The sequence below is a fragment of the Typopeltis vanoorti genome, chromosome 4 (assembly GCF_054136105.1).
Source record: "Typopeltis vanoorti isolate ZY-2024b chromosome 4, IOZ_Tvanoo_1.0, whole genome shotgun sequence".
Taxonomy (NCBI): Eukaryota; Metazoa; Arthropoda; class Arachnida; order Uropygi; family Thelyphonidae; genus Typopeltis; species Typopeltis vanoorti.
In genome coordinates, this window is record NC_143552.1 from 81,825,504 (window position 1) to 81,848,214 (window position 22,711).

Below are 22,711 nucleotides of genomic sequence, written 5' to 3' on the forward strand. Positions count from 1 at the left end.
TCGTCGGCATGAAACGTTTAGATCGTAGTTTTCAATCTTAGTTTCGCATACTGGCTGAAAAACAATAAGGGATTTTTATCCCCCTTACAAAAATTAAGGGAGTTTTGAATTTATTGATACAGTGAATGGCTTCATTATCTTGTCTGATTTGCATTTATATTAACCTTGTGTTATTTTACAAATTAAAATATAACTGATACAAACCTCTTCCTTGATTTCAGTTAACTTTGTGTAAAAGGGAAGGAGAAATGAGAATATAGATCAGCTGTACAGACCAAGACACCTGGTACTTTTATTTATTATTGTTATTTTTTATATCCATGTTGGCAGTTAACATTTTAATATGCAAATCTATAGTTAAACTGTTGATATTATGCCTCATCTTTAACCCTTAATAGTAGTTAAAGGTAAACATTGCAATTAATCCTTATTAACTGTTACGTGGTCCTGGGACTGAAGAATTTTTAAATATCTTTTGCAGAGTGTAGCTCAGTGGAAGTGGCGTGTGCCTTCCATTGTGCTAAATCGCCTGAAGAGAGAGCATCATAAGTTTGATTCTAGTTTCCGACCAAAGGAACTTTTACTAAGCCTTTTTTCGACTGTTTCCCGAGTTAGTCGATCTTATGGACTTTCTCCTGGAAACTCAGGGGTTTTTCATCCTGTAAACTGAAGAAATCAACCATAGAACCCACACTATTTTCAGACAATAAACATAATGGTAGGATTAGGGACCACAAGATGGTGACACTTATCAGTTGCCTCTCTTCACCAGTGGCATGTATAATTAGTGATTGTCTTGGGCCAACTATTACTGATTGGCTATCAGTAGAAATTGAACTCTCTGTCTTCAAAAGTTACATAGAGCTAAAACGGCTTCTCCTGATCACTATATGGGAATAAAAAGTGTTAGCTGTTTTTTTTTTTTTTTTTTTTTCCTGTATTATTTCAGTTTTAACACTAACATTGAATTGTTTGAAAGTGCATGTTTTCACTAACTGAAAAATCAGTAAAAGAGAGATTCAGAATGTAACAATAGGGGGTATTATAATGGAACCATGGCAGTGTTTATATTACAGAAGCACCTTCATAATAGTTATGGATTAATATTTCACAAAATAATTGACTAAGATTATAGTGTGCCTTTTTTTGTGAAATATTCAGAAAAAATATACATGCAGTATTCTGTTATAACAGGTTTATTTTTAAATCTGGCATGATATACTGCTAAACTTTAGAAATCAAAGTTCAAAAGACAATCAGAAAGTAACCGTAATGCATGCATTTTTACCAATTAAACTGGCCACTCAGTCGTTTGCAAGAAAAGTTTCATGGAATTCTTAGTATTTTTACTGAGACATTCAAATTGTTTTATTTTTTTTATTGCTACTATACATTTATGGGTGATTGGTAGCTCTGCTTATTATTATTCAGTATTACTCAATCAGTATTAACATTAACCTTAGCAGATCCCATTCTTCAGACTTTTTATTACTGACAATCATAATCTAATTTTTCCCAGCCCATTCGTATTATCAGTTTTCTTTAGCACTTCCCTCTGAAGTTGTTTATATGAATGATAATATAATTTCAGCAAACATTGTGCTCTTCAATATAAGTAGCAGACCTCCTTGGTGTGTTTGAAAGAACATAAACATTTTTGAAGAGGTTTGGATGAAAGGATCTAGATCCAATCTGGAAATGTAAGGAACATATTCTAGTTCTTCATTGTAAGTTGAGTTACCTGATTTTTGAATGCAAGTGATTTTTTTATATATTTAGTCCAGAAGTTTGTTTTTTTCCTCTCATAAAACAACTTGGTTGCTGGTAAATAGGCAACTGACAATCAGAACACTCATCTTTTTTTTTAAAACTAGATCTTGCTGAAGTGTATGCCTCTTTAAAGCAAAATACTATAGATACAGTTTGGTCTCTGGTATTGCAATCTGTGGGACTAGTAACTGGCATAGAGAAAATTTAACCATGTATCTTATAGGATATTTTATTAACTTTGCCCATTGCATTTACTGCATTACATAGTTTTTGATATGCATATATAACATTGTCTGAAGTGTTTAGCTATTTTAATAAAACATTTTTTTTTATATTGTGATACAGTGTATTTGTAATTATTCATGTGGAAGATATAATATGGAATGGTTAACTGTAGTGAGTATGTTGTTAGAGCACTCCTCCAGCCTCGTTAAATCTCTTTACTGTTTAGCTTTACCAAAGAGGAGTGCTTTACCTGCAGAAGCTTGCTATCTTGAATAGTAATTATTTGAGCAGTGTTGCATATACACATATGCAACACTTGTATTCATAATTTTGAACGTTCAGTAAAGACATGTTGTCCTCTGGTTTTAAATTAGTGACTACTTTAAATAATTATTCTGCTAAATGTGATGTATATATTCCTAATGACATTTAATAGCTACAAAGTGTCTGTTTAATTGGCAGTGTGGAATTCAAAAATCCTTTTATTGAAAGAATGGAAGTACCTCTAGCATAATGCCAGTCACAATGAATCAGTATATTCGCTTTGCTGTTGCTCTTGATCGGAGAAGATGGCCATAGACATGGAATACATTTTGCAAGCGAATCTGTGATTTTGGTGTTCTGTATTTAAAACTTTACAGGTAAGTTATATATATTTATAATGCTGCACACACACGTGTGTGTTTGTGTTATGTCACAGTGTTCTAAAATAATGTTTACTATTTCTTAAGATTTGAGATATATATCTAACAGATAAGCTTAGATGTTGATGGTTATTCATGACTTATTTTTCATGATATTAACAACACCACAAACACTTTTATCAACAAAGATGTTTTATTAAAGCTTATATTTCGCTGATTTTCAACTCAGCATCGTCAGAGCACAACATACTTGTAAACGCGACAGTGAGTGAGTGAAACAATATAATTGCAAATGACAAAAGATCTAAAGTCCTATTTTTTGGCACCCTCTAACGAGGAAAAAAAAAACAAAAAAAACGGCAGTTATCCAGGAGTTTTTCTTAGGATAACCGTCTCCCAAATTTTTGTCAAATTAATGCAACCATATTTGTTAAGGTTGGGAGAATTCTTCAAAGCCATTGCTGACTCAAAAAATAATCTTTCAGATCTATAACGACTCCTAAATAGCACATTTGTTTTCCTCCATCTAATCCTGTGTGAAGGAGTGTCCAAAGCGTGGTCTGCCAGTCCTGACTTGCCATAGTAATAGTAGCGAATGTATCTTTCACGTTCTTCCAGGCGGATGTTCACTGATCTTCCTGTTTGCCCATAATAGGCCAAGTCACAGTCACACGGAACTTCATACACTCCTGGGTGTGTTAAAGGATGAAGTTTATCCTTAGGCGAGCGGATCAGAGTTGCCAGCTTGACATGAGGTTTGAAAGTGGTGCGAAGGCCATGTTTCAACAATACTTTGGCTATCTTTTCCAATGTACCTCTGATATAGGGAACAGAAATGGTCATGTTGTATTCTTGTGTATTAGGGGAGGGCTGTTTTTTTTTTTTTTTTTTTTCTTCTCATTAGAGGGCTCCAAAAAATAGGACTTTAGATCTTTTGTCTTTTGCAATTATGTTGTTTCACTCACTCACTGTCGTGTTTACAAGTGTGTTGTGCTCTGATGATGCCGAGTTGAAAATCAGCGAAATATAAGCGTTAATAGAACATCTTTGTTGATAAAAGTGTTTGTGGTGTTGTTAATACTTTGAGATATATAGTTTGGTTTATTTTTCATTGAGTTTTGGATCAAATAACTTTTAAAATCCCCTTCCTGAGCAAAATCGCTTATGTGAAACCTGCAAATTGTTTAAAATTTAAATTATTTTTTATATATTTTTAATATCATTTCAATCCATGAGGGTTGCAAAATCTGCACATCAGAGGTGTGTGTACTAGAAGTTAAGAAGAAAATAACCTGTTCATTTCTTAACCACCTGGAGATGTAGTCCTTGTGGAAAATATTATTATTATGAGAAAGGATAGCACTAGATAGAATGAAAGAGGATGCAAAGGAGTACTTTGAAGCTGGATTGTGAAATGGATGTTGACTAACTACTGCATGTGCCTTATAGGAAATTGGAGTTCAGCAGAACATGCAGTAGCTAGACGTGCCCATGAAAAATAACTAGACGAGATAAGGAGAAAACAGTGTCTATGGGAATGTGATTTGGTAGAGTCTATAAGGAGGGGATCAATAATTAACTGGATCTAAGGTTGTACAAATTTAAGATTTGTATAGGAGTAATAGCTGTATCAATGAAAAGTAGTATCTTCAGTGGAGAAGGATCTTAAGTTTTTTTGAGGCTGAAGATATGTTTTTTTTTGTTAGGAAAAGCTGGAGGTATAAATTGGCTCAGGAAGAGAGAGAGATACAGTCTTATATGAACACCTGGGTATTATCATAAGTAAGAGAAATTGAATTGAAATCTTTCGTGTGAGAAATAAGATAGAACTGTGTTTTAGTAGGATTCAAGTTGATATGGTGCCCTCATTCCATTGAAGAATGTCAAGAAGATCAGCATTTAAGCCATTGGTTGTGTAAGATTGTTGTGAATATTTAATCAATGCAAGGTTTGTTGGATGAACAGGAATGAAGTGGTATTGTCATCAACAAAACTATGGTTAGGATTTTAGAAGGAAGAGGGTGCCAAAGTATATCATAATGTTCTAAAATAATACTTATTCTTAAGATTTGTGATATATAGTTTATTGATATATTTTAAAATCCTTTTCCTAAGCAATGTCACTCCTTAGGCAACACCTGCACATTTTTTCGTTCTTTTATTTTTTTAAAATATTATTTCAGCTCATGGATGCAAAACCTGTTTGGAATTAGCACCGAAGCAACCAATGCTGTAGCCAGTATATCATGTTTGTTCGTTGTGTGTGTGTTCTTCTGGCCAGCTTTGCAGGATGAAAATCCTTTCACCTCAGTATGAGACTAGCTAACTCATCTTTTATTCTCACTCCTCCTTTTTTTTTTTCCATGAGCTAAATATAGATTTGCATTTATGCTATAGTTTAGAGATGCTGTATGAGTATAAAGATTGCAAAGATGATAATAGAGGAATGGTGTTAATTTTCAATTACAAATTTTTAGCACCATAGGCTGCCATTAGGATCAGAAAATTTGTTTGTTATCCATATTACGCAGAATTCTTCTGATACCTTTCTGGCAACTGAAGGAAGGAGACATAAAGTGAGCTGGTCTTGATGTAATACAAGTTTTGAATTTGTCACCTATGCTGAAGTCAGAGCAGAAATATGATAGCAGACATGGTATCATCTGGATGTGTGAGAGAGAGAGAGAATGATGGAAAGACAGAAGTTGCATGTTTTTTTTCTCACACAGCTATTGCAAGCTACACTGTAAACAGAATTGTCAGTCCATCATCACTTATTATTATTTATTATTATTATTATTATTATTCAGGCCTCCAAGGAGTCAAAAGACTCATCGAGGGAGGTCCTTCCTAAGACATAAAGTCTGTTAAGACTCACTGAGGGGAGGTCACCCCCTGAGAAACACAAAGTCTATCATACCACTCTTTAAACTCACTGACCGTTCTCGCTCCCACCACTCCATCAGGCAATGCATTCCACGGCTCAACCACCCTCCACACAAAGAAACCACTCCTTACCCTCTTGCTCACAGTTTCCTTTCGTAACTTCCAGGGATGGCCTCTTGTCATCACTCCTTCCCGCTGATCAACCAAGCGAAAGAACTCCCCAGTGTCAACCCTGTAACCACCTCTCAACAGTTTAAAAGTCTCAATCATATCACCTCTCCTTCTTCTATCCACCAAACTCTGCAGTCCACATTCTCTCAGCCGATCCTCATAACTATCCTTGTACAGTCCTGAAACCATCTTTGTCATCCGTCTTTGTATCCTTTCCACAGTTAATTTATCCCCTTCAAATCCTGGGGACCAAATCTGAGAACAATAGTCCAAGTGTGGTCTGATCAGAGACTTATACAACGGAATGATAACCCTCTTATCTCTGCAGGTCAGTGTCCTTCTCATAATAGCAGCAATCCTCTGTGTTACCTTCACCACCTTTGCAATATGTCCCCTAAACTTCAGGTTTCTATCAATCATCAACCCCAGATCTCTTGTCTCCCCTACTTCCTCCAGTATAACTCCTCCCATAGAGTATGCAGCATCCCATCGATGTTTCCCAAACCTCAAGACCTTACATTTTGCTGCATTAAACTGACACCCCCATTCATTTGCCCATCTATCTAGCTTATTTAAATCCTCTTGTAGGGCTACCACATCTGCACTATTACTAATAATCCTTCCCAGCTTCACATCATCTGCAAACAACTGAATATCCCCCTGCAATCCACTGGCTATGTCATTGATATAAAGGTTAAACAATATAGGTCCTAGTACTGAGCCCTGTGGGACCCCACTTGTAACCCTCTGCCTCCTGGAAACTGCTCCACCATACACAACTCTCTGATACCTATCAGACAGCCAATCCTGAATCCAGTTGACCAATCTGACATCCAGACCCATGTGCTGCAACTTAAATATCAGCTTATCATGTGGCACCCTGTCAAATGCCTTCGCCAAGTCTAAGAAAATTGCAGTATATGCCTTTCACTTGTCATCTTCATCAGCTTCAAAATTGATCTTCTCAGCAGGCCTAATTTCTCCTCCCTGCATTCCATTTAAAAAAAAAAGAAAGAATCAGTAGAACTTTAAGGCTTCTTAAGGGTATTGATAGAAGAAAGTTAAAATACTGGACTCTTAAAATAAAGAATGGAAGAAGGACTTCTCATTATGGCAGTAGAAGGTAAAGTTCCTGGAAAAAAGAGGAAGGGATAGATGAATCATGAGATAGATGCATTGTGTGTGTGTCTGGAGTGATTGATCTTCAGAGAGTTGAAACCCCCAGAAAAGTGTACAACAGGACCACATGGCAAGGACTGGTGTGGCACATCACCAAGCATCTGAGTGACCATACAGCATCTGTTCATGTCCAATGAACAGCTGGATGGAAGTCCTTACAAAAGTTGTTTGCATCCTGAACAGGAATCAGAGTAAACTCTTTTTTGATCAATTCATTATTGTTACTGACTGCAAAGCTACAGAGTCCTGGACCACTCTTTTATGTTAATGGGGAAATCTGAAGAGAGGATACCAACTACCATGACACTTAATGAAATTACCAGTAAGAAAGTTTGCTCCTCAGTATTCCAAGGGTGGATGGTAGCTCATGAAATTGCGATAGTTTTGTAAGCCCTTGTGTCAGACTGCCAACTCAAAGCCTACTCAAGAGCAATGATTTGAGTTTCTTCAACCCTTCCATGATATATGTCCAAAGTCAGGTAATGTTTGTAGGTGAGATCTGGATTGAGAGTGACAGAATCTATATTAATGGACCTCCAGGTGATATGAAAAAAGCTGACTTCTCTTATTTTCAAGAAAATTGAGATGAGGGTTGTTCAACATTAATTTGATAGCTGACTTATCTGTACCCCTCCCCCCTCATCCTTTGCCATATACTAAATATAGAATGTTATGCTGTAGAGTAAAGATACTATGTGAATATAAAGTTAGTAAAGATAATAGTAAAAGACAGATGTTAATTCTGGATTGCAAATATTAGTAGGAAGGGTACAAAATGGACAGAAAAGGAAACAAGTGAAACTTTAAAACAAGACCTAAACTATGCAGACTCATTAATAGAAAAGCTCAAAAGAAGACGACTTCAGTGGTATGGACATGTCGAGAGAATGTCACCAAAAAGGCTACCCAACCTTGCTCTGTATGCAAGATTAAAAGAAAAAAAGGAAGACCAAGAACTAAATGGATAACATCAATAAAGGTTAACTCTGGATTACAAACTTATAGACAGCTCACCAGCCATGCAAGAAACCGAGACTCCTGGAGGTTGTTGTGTAAACATGGAAGACAACCCATTTCCAATGGAAGAGGACAGTAAGAAAGGAAGGGTACCACCATTGAGATCAGAAGATGAGTTATCCAAGCTACTTCGGATTCCTCTGATAGCTTTTTGACATATGATGCAAGCATACAGTGAACTGGTCTTAGTGTAATGCATGGTGTTTTGCTTTTGTCATCTATGCAGGAGTCAGAGCAGAAACATGATACCAGACTACTAATCTTTGGATGATGTTATTATGGTACCATCTTGGTGAGTGAGAGAGAGAGATGGGAATATGGAGGGATGAAGTTAAATGTGGTCTTGGTGATGGATCAGAAGATAAGTTTTCAGTGCTTGGTCTTTTCAAAATCAGATATGGATTTTTTTAAAATTATATTTCTTTATTTCTACACAGCTATTGCAGGCTGCACTGTAAACAGAATTGTCAGTCTATCAGATGACATTACTTCAAAATTGATCTTCTCAGCAAGCCTAACTTTCTTCCTTTCTGTACTCCCTTTCAAAAAAAAAAAAAAAATTATCTAAAACTAAAAAATGACACCTGTAAAGATATGTTATAAAAAATACAGTCGCACCCCACGCTACCCCGACTTACGCGAATCCAGAGTTACGCGGTTTCTTATATGTACATATTCCCGTCCTGCTTCACAGCTCACCACTAGTCATATCTTTCAGGCACCGGCCGCATTCGCCAGTGTCGCACATGCTGTGAACAAGCACTGACGTGTTTCATGCGGTCTCCATTCATACATGATTTTTATAGTCTACAAACCTTACGATTGTTTAATGTTATGTTCTTGATAAAAATTTTATCACATAAAAAATAACAATGTCATCCAAAAGAAGCAAGTCCGATTCTTCTACTGCTAGCAAGAAAAGAAAAACATTGACTTTGGAAACAAAACTCAACATTATTAAGGATTTTGAAGGCAGAATGAAAATTTGTGAACTAGCAAAGAAGTTCGATCTACAGGAATCCACAGTAAGAACAATCATAAAAGAAAGGTTTACAGATTTTGGAGGACATAGATTCTAATGAGGAACGAATTGTAGCCAGAAGGCAAGGAATAAAAAAATCATTAGCTTGCTATGAAGAAGTTTTGCGTGACAAGAAAAAGACATTATGCCGTCAGACCAATCTGTTAGATTTTATAAAACCATCGACATCGAAATAACTTTTTTTTTATGTATGAAAAACTACAATTATGATTATATTTCTTAAAAAATATAGGTGTTATTGTAAACCTTTGGTCCCAGTTGTATGTTTGTATATATAAATTACATGCAAAATTATACCCCGAGTTACCCAAATTCAACTTACGCACTTTTTGTTGGTCCCACCCACCACGTAACTTCGGGGTTTTACTGTACAATCAAAAAACTGCATAAATAATACCAAAATCATTTTCAAGCATGAGATGTGATGATTTAGGTTACGCTTGAACCAGTAGACAAATAAAACAACTCCAAAATATCCATCATTAAAATTGACAAAAGACATAACTGTAATTATGAATACCTGTGATTTCCATGATAGGTGGTGCTGTGACATGTGGATGGTGGTTGATTTAGCTGTATAAAGTTGTTTATGCGTTTTAGTGAAATATTTTTGTTGAGGAGTATTTCTTTTAAAATTATGATGTTTAGGTTGAGCACATTGCATATAGGTTTGTGTAAATTGTCTATTGGTTTTTAGTGAGTATACTTTATGAAACTGTAGTAGTAGAGAATGTGCAAGCAACTAAGCCTAATTTGAGTAGAAGCTTATTATAGTACTTTGTTGTATGCAACTGCTTAAGGATTTCTGTCACTAGTACAATGCTGTTCAATTTAGTTAAGGAATCGTAATATAAGGGGAGGGTTAGCGAAGGGGCCAACCACCCCTCCTGTAAAAACCCTATTGGTTACGAAACAAGCACCACAGAAGCCTTGGAATTCGGACGCTTTGCGATGATGATTATTAATCGTTTTGGGACCTGGAATATACAAAGTTTGGTGAAAGAAGGAGCTCTTTTTAATGTGACGAATGTCTTATGACAGCATAAAATTGAACTTTGTTCTGTACAAGAGGCGTGATGGCCGAGACATGGCTTGACCCATAATCAGGGGTACACACTATACTATAGTGGTGATGACAGAGGACGAAAAGTACTCGGAACTGCATTTTTAGTTGGTGATAAATTTTTGTGTAATATTTTAGATTTTAAACCTGTGAACAATCAGCTGTGTACTATTAGAGTTAAGGGACGTTTTCAAAATGTGTCTATTGTGAACTGTTATGCGCCTACTGAAGAGAGCTCGGAAGAAGCTAAAGATTGTTTCTAAAGTGCTTGAGCGTACTTGTTCTAATCTACTGTCCTATGACGTCAAGCTAGTAGTGGAAGATTTCAATGCGAAGCTGGGGAGAGAGCGTGTGTGGCACCCTTTCGTGGATAGTGAGAGCCTACATGAGGAGTGCAATGATAACGGGATACGACTTGTGGGTTTTGCTGCCGCTACGGGATGCTTTGTAAAGAGCACTATGTTTGCACATAAAGACGTCCACAAGCAGACCTGAAGATCACCGGCCAGTAGAACAGCTAACCAAATAGACCATATACTAGTGTATCGACGTCACCACAGCTCCATCTTGGATGTGAGAAGTTTCAGAGGAGCAGATAGGAGATAGCGACCACTATCTGGTAGCCTGCAATTTCAGACATAAAATTGCGGTTCAGAAGCCTGCGTGTCCTACCATACGATCGGCATGGGACCTGGACAAGTTGAAAACAATGGAAGGCAAGCGGGCTTTCTAGTTAGAGTTGCAGAATCGTTTTGGGGAGTTACAGGAGGAATAGAATGATCTGGATGGGATGTGGACTCCATCAAAAATATGGTCGCCGTTAGCTGACTCGAGAACTGTGGGAAAGAGAAAGAGGAGAAAAACATGGTTTAATAGAGAGTGTGAAGAAGCTGTAGCGAAACGAAGGGAAGCACTATTGAACTACTTAGTGGATAGCAGGAAGAAAGCTGAATATGAGAAGGCGAGAAGAGTGGTGAATACATATCTATGCAGGGATAAGCGGAAGTATCTTAATGAGAAAGTGGCTAGTATAGAGAGAAATAGGGTGGCGAATAATGGACGGGAGATGTACCGGACGATCAAAGCCATGCGAGGTGCCCAGACACAAGTGGCAACCATAAGAGATGAGAGTGGAAATCTATTAACAAACTCAAAAGATGCTCTTGCTTGGTGGCATAGATATTTCGCGAACTTGCTGAATGTCGATGCTGGAACGTCAATATCGGAGGATTATACTCCTTATCAAACTGCCGAACCATTTATTGAAGAGCCGACATTTAGTGAGATTACTCGTGCTATCCGCATGCTGACAAATAATACGGCTCCAGGAGTGGACTGCATACCAGCGGAGCTCCTGAAGAATGGTGGGGACGTCCTGCTGGAGCAGCTCCACCGGCTCATCTTGATGATCTAGCGAGAAGAACGGCTGCTGGACGAGTGGAAGGAGTCGCTGATCACCCCCAGTATATAAGAAAGGAGATAAGGCTCAGTGCGGCAACTATAGGGGCATCTCACTGCTGTCGACTGGCTACAAGGTGTTGTCTAACATCATGCTGATGCGCCTCACACCATATGCAGAAGAGTGCCTTGGTGACTACCAGACGGGCTTCAGGAGGAACCGTTCTACAGTAGACTAACTCTTCATGCTGCACCAAGTTTTTGAAAAGTGCTGTGAATATAACCGGGAAGTTCATAATATTTTCATAGACTTTTCTAAAACCTATGACTCAATGATACCCCCAAAATATGACAGGTGTTAGAAGAGCTGGGAATTCCTCAAAAACTCCGAAAAATGGTGCAGGTGTGCATAGCTGGTTCGAGAGCAAGAGTGAAAGCAGAAGGTGACCTGTCAGACCTGTTTCAAGTACAGACCGGTGTGAAGCAGGGTGATGGGCTTTCTCCGATTCTCTTCAATGTAGTGTTGGAAAAAGTAATTAGAAACACACAGCAAGTTGCAGGTGGAGTCAACATGGGGGTGCAAGTTAGGATTCTTGTCTACGCAGACGACCTGAACGTCATGGTGCATCAACGGGACGACACAGTGGCATTGGTTACTGCTATTGAAGAAGTTGGCCTGAAGGTAAACGCTGAGAAGACAAAATACATTTTTTATGAGTCACCATGCTGCTCAAGATCCAGAGGGAGCTGCACAGTTTGAGAGGATGAAGGTATCTAGGTACTTGGGTTCTTTCATGACTGAAGACAACAAAGTCGAGGCTGATGTCCAGAGTCGGGTAAATACTGCGAATGTGGCCTATCATCAGATGCGTCTCCTTTTTGCCTCATGCTTGCTGTCTTGAACTACAAAGGTGGGGCTATAAAAGACTTTGATCAGGCCTGTTCTCCTCTACGGTGCTGAACCGTGGACTCTCACGGCGAGACAACCCAATCACCTGAGAGTATTCAAGAACAAGATGCTACGATGTATCTATGGAGGGGGTCATGGCAGATGGAGTTTGGAGGAGGCGGTCCAATGCTGCCATATATGCTTTATACAACTCGGCAGACGTCTTGATGGAGTTGCGAGCTCGGCGTCTTCAGAGGCTGGGGCACCTGTACCGTATGGGCCCCAAAGGGACTGTGAGACAAGTGTGCTACGATGTATCTATGGAGGGGTCATGGCAGATGGAGTCTGGAGGAGGCGGTCCAATGCTGCCATACATGCTTTATACAACTCGGCAGACGTCTTGATGGAGTTGCAAGCCCGGCGTCTTCAGTGGCTGGGGCACCTGTACTGTATTGGCCCCCAAAGGGACGGTGAGACAAGTGTAGAAGTTCCAATCAGGGAGGCCGCCAGGGAGACCAAGAAGGAGATGGGTGGATCAAGAGAAGGAAGACCTGCAGGCTGTCGGGCTGGAGACCAGAATGTGGCGGACAGTCACAGAGGACCATGCCTAGTGGCAACATGTGGTTCTTGAGGCCAAAAGTCCCCCCCCCCCAGGCTGATAGCGCCTGATGCTGGTTAATGTAATGTAATGTAATGTATGATTTCCATAGAAAAATTTAAGATATAATCAGTATCTGATTTACAATCTTCAGATACAGTTCCCACCACACTATGATATGCTTTTTCTGTGCATATTCAGATATTCAAGGCTTATTTATTTATTGAAGAGTTCCTCCAAGTAGCTTACAAAACATGTACAATAGTAATGAGAGATTTCTAGGACATCTTCGGTTTCTGAGTATGTAGATGCTGAGGTTATTAAGTTACTCATTATTATTAAGTTTAATTGCCAATTAAATATGAGATGGCATTTGAAAGGCACCTAAAAGAGATGGTGGTAAAAGAGTCCTGAACATATATTTCTTCAGGATTCTTCTGGTTGGAAAGGAGATACCAAAGATGTAGGTCATCAAAATTCTGCTTTCAGCATTTGAAATAAATTGTATAGATCCATTGTATAGGTATCCATGATGCATTGGGTTTTCTGAGGGTTGAACTTGTTTAATTGCATGATTATTTTTCATAATTTCTGTATTTTGGGCAAACCATCCATTCAGTTGAGAAGCAGCTTCAAGAACACTGCTAATGGGCAGGCAATATGTAGCTTCAGCAATGTTCAGCCTCTTCCTATCAAGTCAGCCCTGCCTTCTCATGTTGACAGATGCAATGAACATTCTTGCTGCAAAAGGATATCTTACTAGTTGGTTGGAGGAAATGCTAACTAGACTATCCCCCCCCCCCTTAGGTAGTGAATGACTTTATCATCCATTGAAAGACCATAGTTATTGGAGGCTTGAAGTGATGACACATACCATGTTTGGCCTCCATAGTTCTGGTTTCCATACAGACTGTAAACACCTACTTTTTTTTTTTTTTTGAAGGAAATTATTACAAGAGTGGATCATCAAACAGTATGATGCCAGGAATACTCTTTTTTTTAAATAAGAGCAACATGTTTTGCTTTTGCTGTCAGCTGACCGTATCTAAATGGAAATAAATATAAAGAAAAAATATACATAGACTCACAGAAAATAGTTATGTTTTTAAATTGCACAAAAATAATCGACTCCTGAGAGAAAATTCATATCACACATCTAACACTTTACCAATGTGCAGTTCATTGATTTGCATGGCATATTAGGTGATTATTGACAAAAGAAAGATTCATTATACTGCAAGAATAGATAAGTGAGACTTTCATATGACAGTCAGAATAGGGTTTCAGAATGAAACCCTGTTCTGACTGCCATACAAGTAAACAACTTTTAGTAGAAATGAGACCAGAGCTTCTTTTCAAGATAAGACATGGAAGTCAATTACCAGTTCATTTTATGGTATTCTGCAAAGACATGAGCAGTAAAGCTCGACTTATCCTTCCTTTTTTTTGTGGACATCATCACCACAGTTCTTGTTTGCTTTTCTAAATTTCATAACTGCTGATGGTCTGACATAGTCTTCATGAAAGACTTACATGAATTGTGGTATAGAAGCCATGCATTGTAAGGTCGCACCATGGTTAGAAATGAAGTTGTTACATTTGAGGTCTGTGATGGTACATGGAAATTTATAAACTGATCTTTTTGGTTTACTCACATATTAGCTGATTGTTTAGGTACACTATCTCTTTTTAATCATCATCTTTTCCTTAAATGCAGATAAACCTATTTTTTTTAGAATATTAATCATGCTCAACTTCTTTCAGAAGTGTTGGAAAGAGCTGAAATGAAGCTTTTGACCTTGGAGTTTGCTTTCTATAAACATCAGGTGATATGTTGCAACCTACTTATTTACCAATTTTATTTATTTATTTATTTTTTAAAGGAAATAAGTTTGTTCCTTTATGCCTTCATAATGAATATTATTTTGTAATGGAGACTATTAAAAAAAAATCGGAAAATTGTTCATAATCTAGGGTCTGTTGCTAAACAAAAATATCATCTTGATAAGGTTACTTTTTCAAATTTCTCCATGCAGAAGTTTGTGATCAGTGGTTACCTGGTGAACCTATAACTAACAATAGAACCCATAGCAGTGGAGAGAACAGTGCAGAGTCAAGCAGATGTTATAGCCTTACAGGTGGACTTGAATAGATTGTTTGAATGGGCAGATATGTGGAACTATCAGTTCAATGTTCAAAGTGTAAGGTTTTGAAATTTGGTAAGCAAGAAGGGGATGCAAAGTATGTACTTGGTAGGAGAAACTTGAAGGAAGTGGAGGAGATGAGAGATCTTGGAGTGATGGTAGACAAGGACTTGAAATTCAAGGGCTGCATTTTACAAGTTGCAAAGTCATCACACCAGATAATGGCAATGATGCAGAATTAGAGGTTCTGCTTTCAATTTATAAGGCCTTCATCAGGCCTCGTACAGATTATTATGCACAGATTTGGTCATCTGGATTTTATGGTGACAAGGATATGTTAGAAAGGATCCAGAAGATATTCGCAAAGGCATTTCACTGGTCTTTGAAATGTGGAGTATGAAGACAGGTTCAAAGAATGTTATTTGCAAAGTCTTGTGAATTGGAGGAGGGGATGTGATTGAGACATATAAATTGGTCAGAGGTTGTTACCAGGTTAACACGGAAGAAATTTTTCATAGAATAGGAGAGGGGAGGAATAGAACAAGAAGCCATTCCTGGAAACTGTATGAGGAGGGTGTGAGCAAAGGAGTGAGGAGAAGCTTCTTTGTATCAGTGGTCAGTGAGTGGAATGCATTTCCCGAGTGGTTGTGAATGCAGACTCATTGAATTAGTTTATGGTATAGTTGGATGAGCTTTGTGTGTACCTCCCATGATGAGTCCGATTACTCCATGGAGGTCAGATGTTAATGGTAACTCGTACTGCCAGTTATAAATTATGCCTTCCAATCATACCATCAGATATAATAAAAAGCTTTCAGTTTTTATTATATCTGATGGTATGATAAATTGAAGATAGGTAATGAAGCCTGTAGGCAATAGCTTGTCTCTTAATAAATGATGTTAGACTGAAAACAGCAGATCATTTCAGCAAATGTATCAATAATCACAAACGCCACAGATTGGGAAACCAAAATTGCTGCTCTTTCTATCAGATCCCTCTACCTGCTTAGAAAAGAATGGCAAATTTCTGTTCCATGAATCTTTCATTAAAAATTTGTATTTGGGCAAAAGACTGAAATTTAACTAAACCAATCTGACATTCTAATTTATTAAAATGAAGTAGTGTAATTTTTATTGTAGCAATAGAGGACACTAGTATAAAAGATTTGCAAGATATAGTGTAACTTTTCACTATCTAGATCAAAGTCTTCACATGGTTCATTTTTCCTGCAATCAGAGCACCTATTTTGGTACATCCCCTTCTCTTCTCTTTAAGTAACTTTACCATAATGTATTAGCTCTACTTACACATTTGTGAATGCAAATAATAAATTCCTTTCTAATAGTTTCATTTTAAATAAATTCTGTTTTTAGCCATCCATTCACTCCCTTAGTTTTTCTCTATTTGATTTCTAGTCTTCACTTAACTGCTTTATTCCCAGTCCAACTTTTCTGTTACATTAAGTTAAAATCAGTTGAAACACTGGCTTGTATACTGCTAGTGTAGTGTAGTGTTCCAGCTAATTTCTATCTTTTTCTGCATAAATTTATTCAACTGGTATTATCACCATACCCACTTTGCTTATTCTCTTATGTTTCCATATTTAATATGCTAAAATTCACTAAAAATGAGCCTAAATGGCTGAAATGCGTATTTTTTCTTAAAGAGTTTTTCCATTTTCCTCTCCTCTTAATTTTTATACTTTTTATTGCTGATTTTCATATCAAATTTACAACAGCAGTTATTAAATTAGTCTTAAAGACTTGTAACAGATTAAAGAATCTAAAATCATATGCATAAAGCAGCCCGAAGAGTTTAATAGTTCCAATTTTGACATCAGGTTTGCTGTTACTTATCTTCATATTATGATCCATGTAGATAGTGAATAACAGTGGAGAAAGCCATGCACCTTATTCTTCATTAAATTTCTGATAAGTACCCTGGAGGAGTGTACAGGATATTATGATAGTAATGATATAACCTTTTCATGTAACACTAACTTCCTATTGACAATTTTTCCCCAAATGAATCTGTTATTATTATTACATAACACCTCCAGGGAGTCCAAAGACTTGTCGAGGAAGAGTACCTACTCTACAACTCTACGTCTCCACCAGCCACAACTACTTTCATCATCTACACCAACGCCATCTACCGCTGACCATCACCACCACTAGTATTTTCACAAACAAACATCCATGCTCATGGCGGGATTCGAACTCGCAGCCTTTTGGCTGGAGAGCAGATATGCTAACCACTCGGCGAACCAGACTGGCCAAGTGGTTAGGTTATGTCAGTACTCCTATATTATCAGATCTTATATTTCTTCTAATGCCTCTTCTTGATCTTTTTTGGACTATCCTGGCAAAAAAAATAAAAATAAAATAATAATAAAATTGTTTTCCTACTCCCATTCCATTTAAATGACAATGCCACTTGAGGTTAGCTCAAGTGGCATTGAGGAATATCACTTGATATCACTAGCATTCAGGAATGCTCACACATTCCTGAATGCTAGTGCTATCAAGCTCCTTCCTAATATCCTTTTTTAATAAGATTTGGCCATTAATGCCATCTGTTCACTCCCCTAATCTTTCTCAGAACTAAACTCTCATATCTGTGATTTCTAGCCTTTGATCAAGCATTTTATTTCTAACCCATCTCCATAAGTTAAAATGGCTGTGGACACTGTCTTATACGAAGGTGTGCCGAAAAGTTGCTATAATAACCATGAATTGAGTTAGAACCATGTAACTTACACATTATTCTACGTATTCCCCATGAAGTGTTATACATTTGTTACAATGCTGCTGCATCATTTGTGATCCTCTGAGACAAAAGTCTTTCTCTTGTTGCACAAACCAGTCCTCAATTGCAGATATGACTTCATCATCTGTGGTAAATTTTGTTCCTTTCAAGTGTTTCTTAAATTTGGGAATAGGAAATAGTCAGATGGGGCCAGGTCTGGCGAATAGGGTGGGTGAGGTAGACATTGAAAGTCCAAGTTGTGTATTTGTGTATTGTCTGTTGGGTTTCTGAGCAGTGCGAGCAGGTGCACTGACTTGCAAAAGTAACATGTCTTTGCTGAGCATCTTCTTCGATCCTTTTAGAGCTGTTGAAAGAACCTTCTCTGCTGACTTTTGGGTTTCAGAATTTCTTTGGCTGTGAAGAACCTTTTGTGTCTCCACTTCGTTGACTGTTGTTTGGTCTCTGGGTCATCATAGTGATGAAGCCATGTTTTATAACAGTTACAAGCCAAAAATTTGTACCTGATTTCTCAAAATGATCCCAAATCCCTTGAGATGACACCACATTCTCTCTTTTGGTCGGCATTCAGACATTTCAGGACCCATTTTTTGCACCCAGATGTTGGTGGATAATGACCCTAACTCATTCCCTGGATATCCCCAGAGTCTTTGCAATGTTTTTGGCTGGTATTCGTGTATCATCAAGGATCGTGGCATGTACTACATCGATGTTTTCAGGTGTGATCGCTGTGGAGGGCTTCTATTGTCTCAGGATGCCTACTTTTAAACTTGACCACCCATCTGGCAACTGTTGGATATGCTGGGGCACAATTCCCTAAAGTCTTGCACAAAGTGTGGTGAATCTCAGTTGCGGACTTTTTCTTGCAGCACAAAAAACTCGATGACTGCCTTCACCTCTGTCTTCAAATTTCTTCAAACTTCTGACATGTCTTCTTATATATTCTAAATGAAAAACAACAAATTATTACAATTTGATGAAGCATGGGGGTTAAAGGGTTTTAAAATATGTTCTTTCTTGTGGTTATATCAGTTGCTTTAATATCATTTTTGTTCTAGGTGATTATCAGAACTTTTCAGCCCCCCCCCCCCCCTCGTATATAGCTAGTTTAGTGTTTTGACTACTTTCTCTCTTATTCCATATAAATTTATTCAGAATGCAGTTGATGTTTTCAGTGTTCTTGCCTGTTTTCATAGTTTTTGTCTTATTTCATGCCAAATTAGTGTAGCAGTTGATCAGTTTGTCTGGGAAATCCTGCAGGCATACGGGATTTATTTACTGGTGTAACATCTTCATAAAGTACAGTTCAGATTATGATCTCCAATTTTGATATCAGGTTGAATGCTATTTTCCTTTGTAATGTGATTCATATATATCATGAATACTAGTGGAGATGATATGCATTCTTGCTTACACCTGATTAAACATCAAACCATCTTCTTGTACCTCCTTCATTTCAAACTGCTAATTTACAACCCAAATATAGATTATGTATTATTTGATACTGTATCATTTACAGCATATAAGTGTAGCATTTTGAACAGCTTTTCCTCTTGGTACTTACTATGTCTATATCTTTTCTGTATTACAAAACTTAAATACAGATTCTTGTTATATTCCCATGATTTCTGAACTACACTGGTTTCCATGAATTAAGGAACAAAGAGAAAAGTGATAACTTAAGAGGGGGGGGGGTTATTATATATGGTGCTGTTAGCAGTATATGCAAATGAACCACAACATAAAGTGGGCATTTTAAAGTAGCTTTCCATTTTGTGTCTTGAGTGAGAACAAGACATTTTGTGATAGCAGAATTCTGGATATGGTCTCAAAACATCATTTGACTGATGAATTCAGGTGACTGGCTGTTATAAGACTAGAGGCCGACCAAGGTCAGGTGGGGGGTAACCGGATGGTTATGTGCATCAATTCTGGTTTGCAGACTGTGAAACCAATTCCAACTGTAACAAACAGCATCTTGGCGATATGCTGAGGGAAGGCCATGGGCTTTAACCATAGTAGGCAACTGATATCTCCAGTTATCTGCTCACTGAAACAGGAGTACTACCTTGAATTAACTACAATCTGACCTTACATCAGCTATAGGAACATTGGTATCTGCTTCCACTGTGTGCTGAAGGCTTAATGAAGGTGGTCTGTATGCTGAGTGACTAGTAGTTTTATGCCCCTATCTACAAGCCACAGGAGAGACTGTTTTAAAATGCACCAGGCTTCACGTCATCTGGACCCAAAACCAACGGGGGGGGGGGGTCAGTATTGTTTACAAATGCGTCCCAATTTGCTCTAGTGATACCAGGTGTGATCTGATCTGGAGAGAACCAGGAACATGTATCATCCCTCTAATATTTGTGAAAGGGACACTTCCGGTAGAGGTAGTGCGATGGTTTGGGGAGGCATCTAGTTACGTGAATACCACTGTATTTGTTTCCTAGAACCATGAATTCTGCAACTCGTAAGTCTTTGATCCCTATATTTGTTTGCATGTAAGTGCGGTATGGAAAACATTTATCCTGGTCTCCTGACCTTAATCTTATTGAGCATGTCTGGGATGCTCTAGATAGATGTGTTGCTGCTATCAACCTTTTTTCCCCTCCCCAAAACATAGTTATGAACATTGCATTTATTGCTGAGGGCTATATTACTATGGTGACCTGTTGATTTTGACCATTGTCTTCATGTACCCATTTGTTACTGAATTAAACTATTCATTTACAATTTTTGTGGGTGTTTCTTTCCCATTGTATACCAAACTGCTTTTTGTCAAATTTTATGAAAATTCATCATACAGTTTGATTTTTTGTAATTTTTCTCTTTGTTCCTTAATTTATAGAAACCACTGTATTTGTCTTAAAGTGAAAACCACATCCTTGATCCTCTTTGGCCTGAACCTGGCTTGTTCTCCAAGCTTTTCATTCATAATTTTCTTAGCATGTTTTTCAAGTATACTTGCATAAATTTTACTTTTTTATTGATTTGTATGGAGTTCCCCCATTCCTCATCCATCCCATAGGACTGGTTGAGCCCTCCAAATAAAGGATTAAGTATGCATTTTTGCTTACTCAATCACACTAAGCTTAAACACAATCATGTAGCTATGTCTGTGCTTTAGAATCCATGGGTTATAAAAAATTTAAATATAATGTGTTGATTACTAGTTTAAATGCGTGACTGTTAATGACTGTGCAACTATTCAAACTGATCACGCATCATCGACAAGTGATGACGCACCGTAACTGCACGTACTAATCGAACTCTCAAATCTCTAACTTTAAACACTGTTTTAAGTTAGAGATTTGAGAGTTGGATCAGTTTGAAAGACACTGTATTTATACTGCATAAAAAATGATATATTTGTTATATCTGTAATCTTTGATCAATTGCTTTAAACAGTGTATAAAAAAAATGATCTAAGATTACTGATATAAGAAGTCCGAGAAAAATTATAGGAGTGAACAAATGGCAGAATTACATTAAAAACGAAGGTAGATGACTTTTCACTTATACACAGATTTTTTTTCAATAAATATATTTGAAAAATTTTTGGATATTTGCAACAATTTGAAAAAAACTTGCAGACGAATCATGTAGCCTAGAAATATCGAAAAAAAATTAAGAAAAAGGTATGTCATGAATGTATAATTTTTCTCTTATCACATAAATTTATTCAACTGACTTCCCACAATACTAGCTTTGCTTTTTTGTTGTCTGTTTCCAAATTTAATTTGCCATCCTCACTAAAAACTGCTTAAATAGCTAAAATATTTTACTTGTTCTATAGAGTCTCTTCCCTGGGAATCTAGCCGAAGTTTTCCATGTTCCTACCTATTTTCATAGTTTTGGTCTTTTTTGTTGCTATTTTCATGCAAAATTTGTTACAGCTTTTATGCAATTTAGTTACCTGATGTGTTTAGGAGTACATCATCTGCATAAAGCAAAGAGCTAAGTTTGATATCTCCAATTTAAATATCAGACTTAATGCCACTTTCATAATGCGATCCATATAGATGATGAATAAGAGTGGAGATAATGTGCATCCTTGTCTTATCCCTGATTTTACATTAAACCACCTTTCTGCATTTCCAGCAATTCTAACTGATGACTGACATCTTAAACATAGACTATGTATTGCTTTGTATAATGTTCCATTTACCACATATAATTGTAGTGTTTTTGAAAAGCTTTTCTTGAGTGCCTTGTTATATGCCTTTTATTCTTGTGGTTTCTCTAAAGTGAAAATCTTATCTTGACAAACTCTATTTGGTCTGAACCCACTTTTTCTTCATGTTTCTCTTTCACAATTTTTCTAAGCTTGCTCTTAAGTTTGAGAACAAGTATAAATCTTACCTGGAACAATTAGTAGAGAAATTCCTCTGTAATGGTTTATTCCCCTTTTTTATAGATGGGGACTATGAGAGCTCTACTCCAGTCATATGGAATTTGACCTTCTGACCAGGCCCTCTGAATTATGCAGTGTAGCCACTCAAAACTGTTATATCTTCATATTTCAGCATTTTTGGTCAAATATAATCTTTCTTACTTATCCTCTTCATGCCCTGTGACACATAAGGCTAAGATCCTTTCTTTCTGCAACTTCCTGTTGAGCCAGTGTTCTCGCTTCTAACCACCTCAACCATCCAGCTTCATTTCTCTCCTTCTCCATTATCCTTTGCCATGTAAGCTTTGATCTTCCTCTTCTACGCCTTCCTTCAGAGGTCCAAGTTAGAGCCACTCTTGAGATGTCATCGTGGTTCATCCTGAGTACATGTCCCATCCATCTCCATCTACCCAGTTTGATTTCCTCTTGAATTTTTTTTGTGTTAGTTATTTTATATAGTTCTTTATTTGATATTTGGTTTAGCCAATAAATTTTTAGAATTTTTCTAAGACATTTGGTTTT

General features: G+C 37.3%; 1 long non-coding RNA gene across 1 annotated transcript in view; it reads left to right on the forward strand.

The window, feature by feature from the left end:
- The first annotated feature begins 228 nt into the window (after positions 1-228).
- The window catches only part of LOC150107449 (uncharacterized), a 39,429-nt gene continuing 16,946 nt past the window's right edge, over positions 229-22,711 (forward strand). The window contains exons 1-2 of the long non-coding RNA XR_016548195.1: positions 229-286; positions 2,458-2,636. This is a non-coding gene — a long non-coding RNA (uncharacterized LOC150107449). The remainder of the gene's footprint in view (positions 287-2,457; positions 2,637-22,711) is intronic.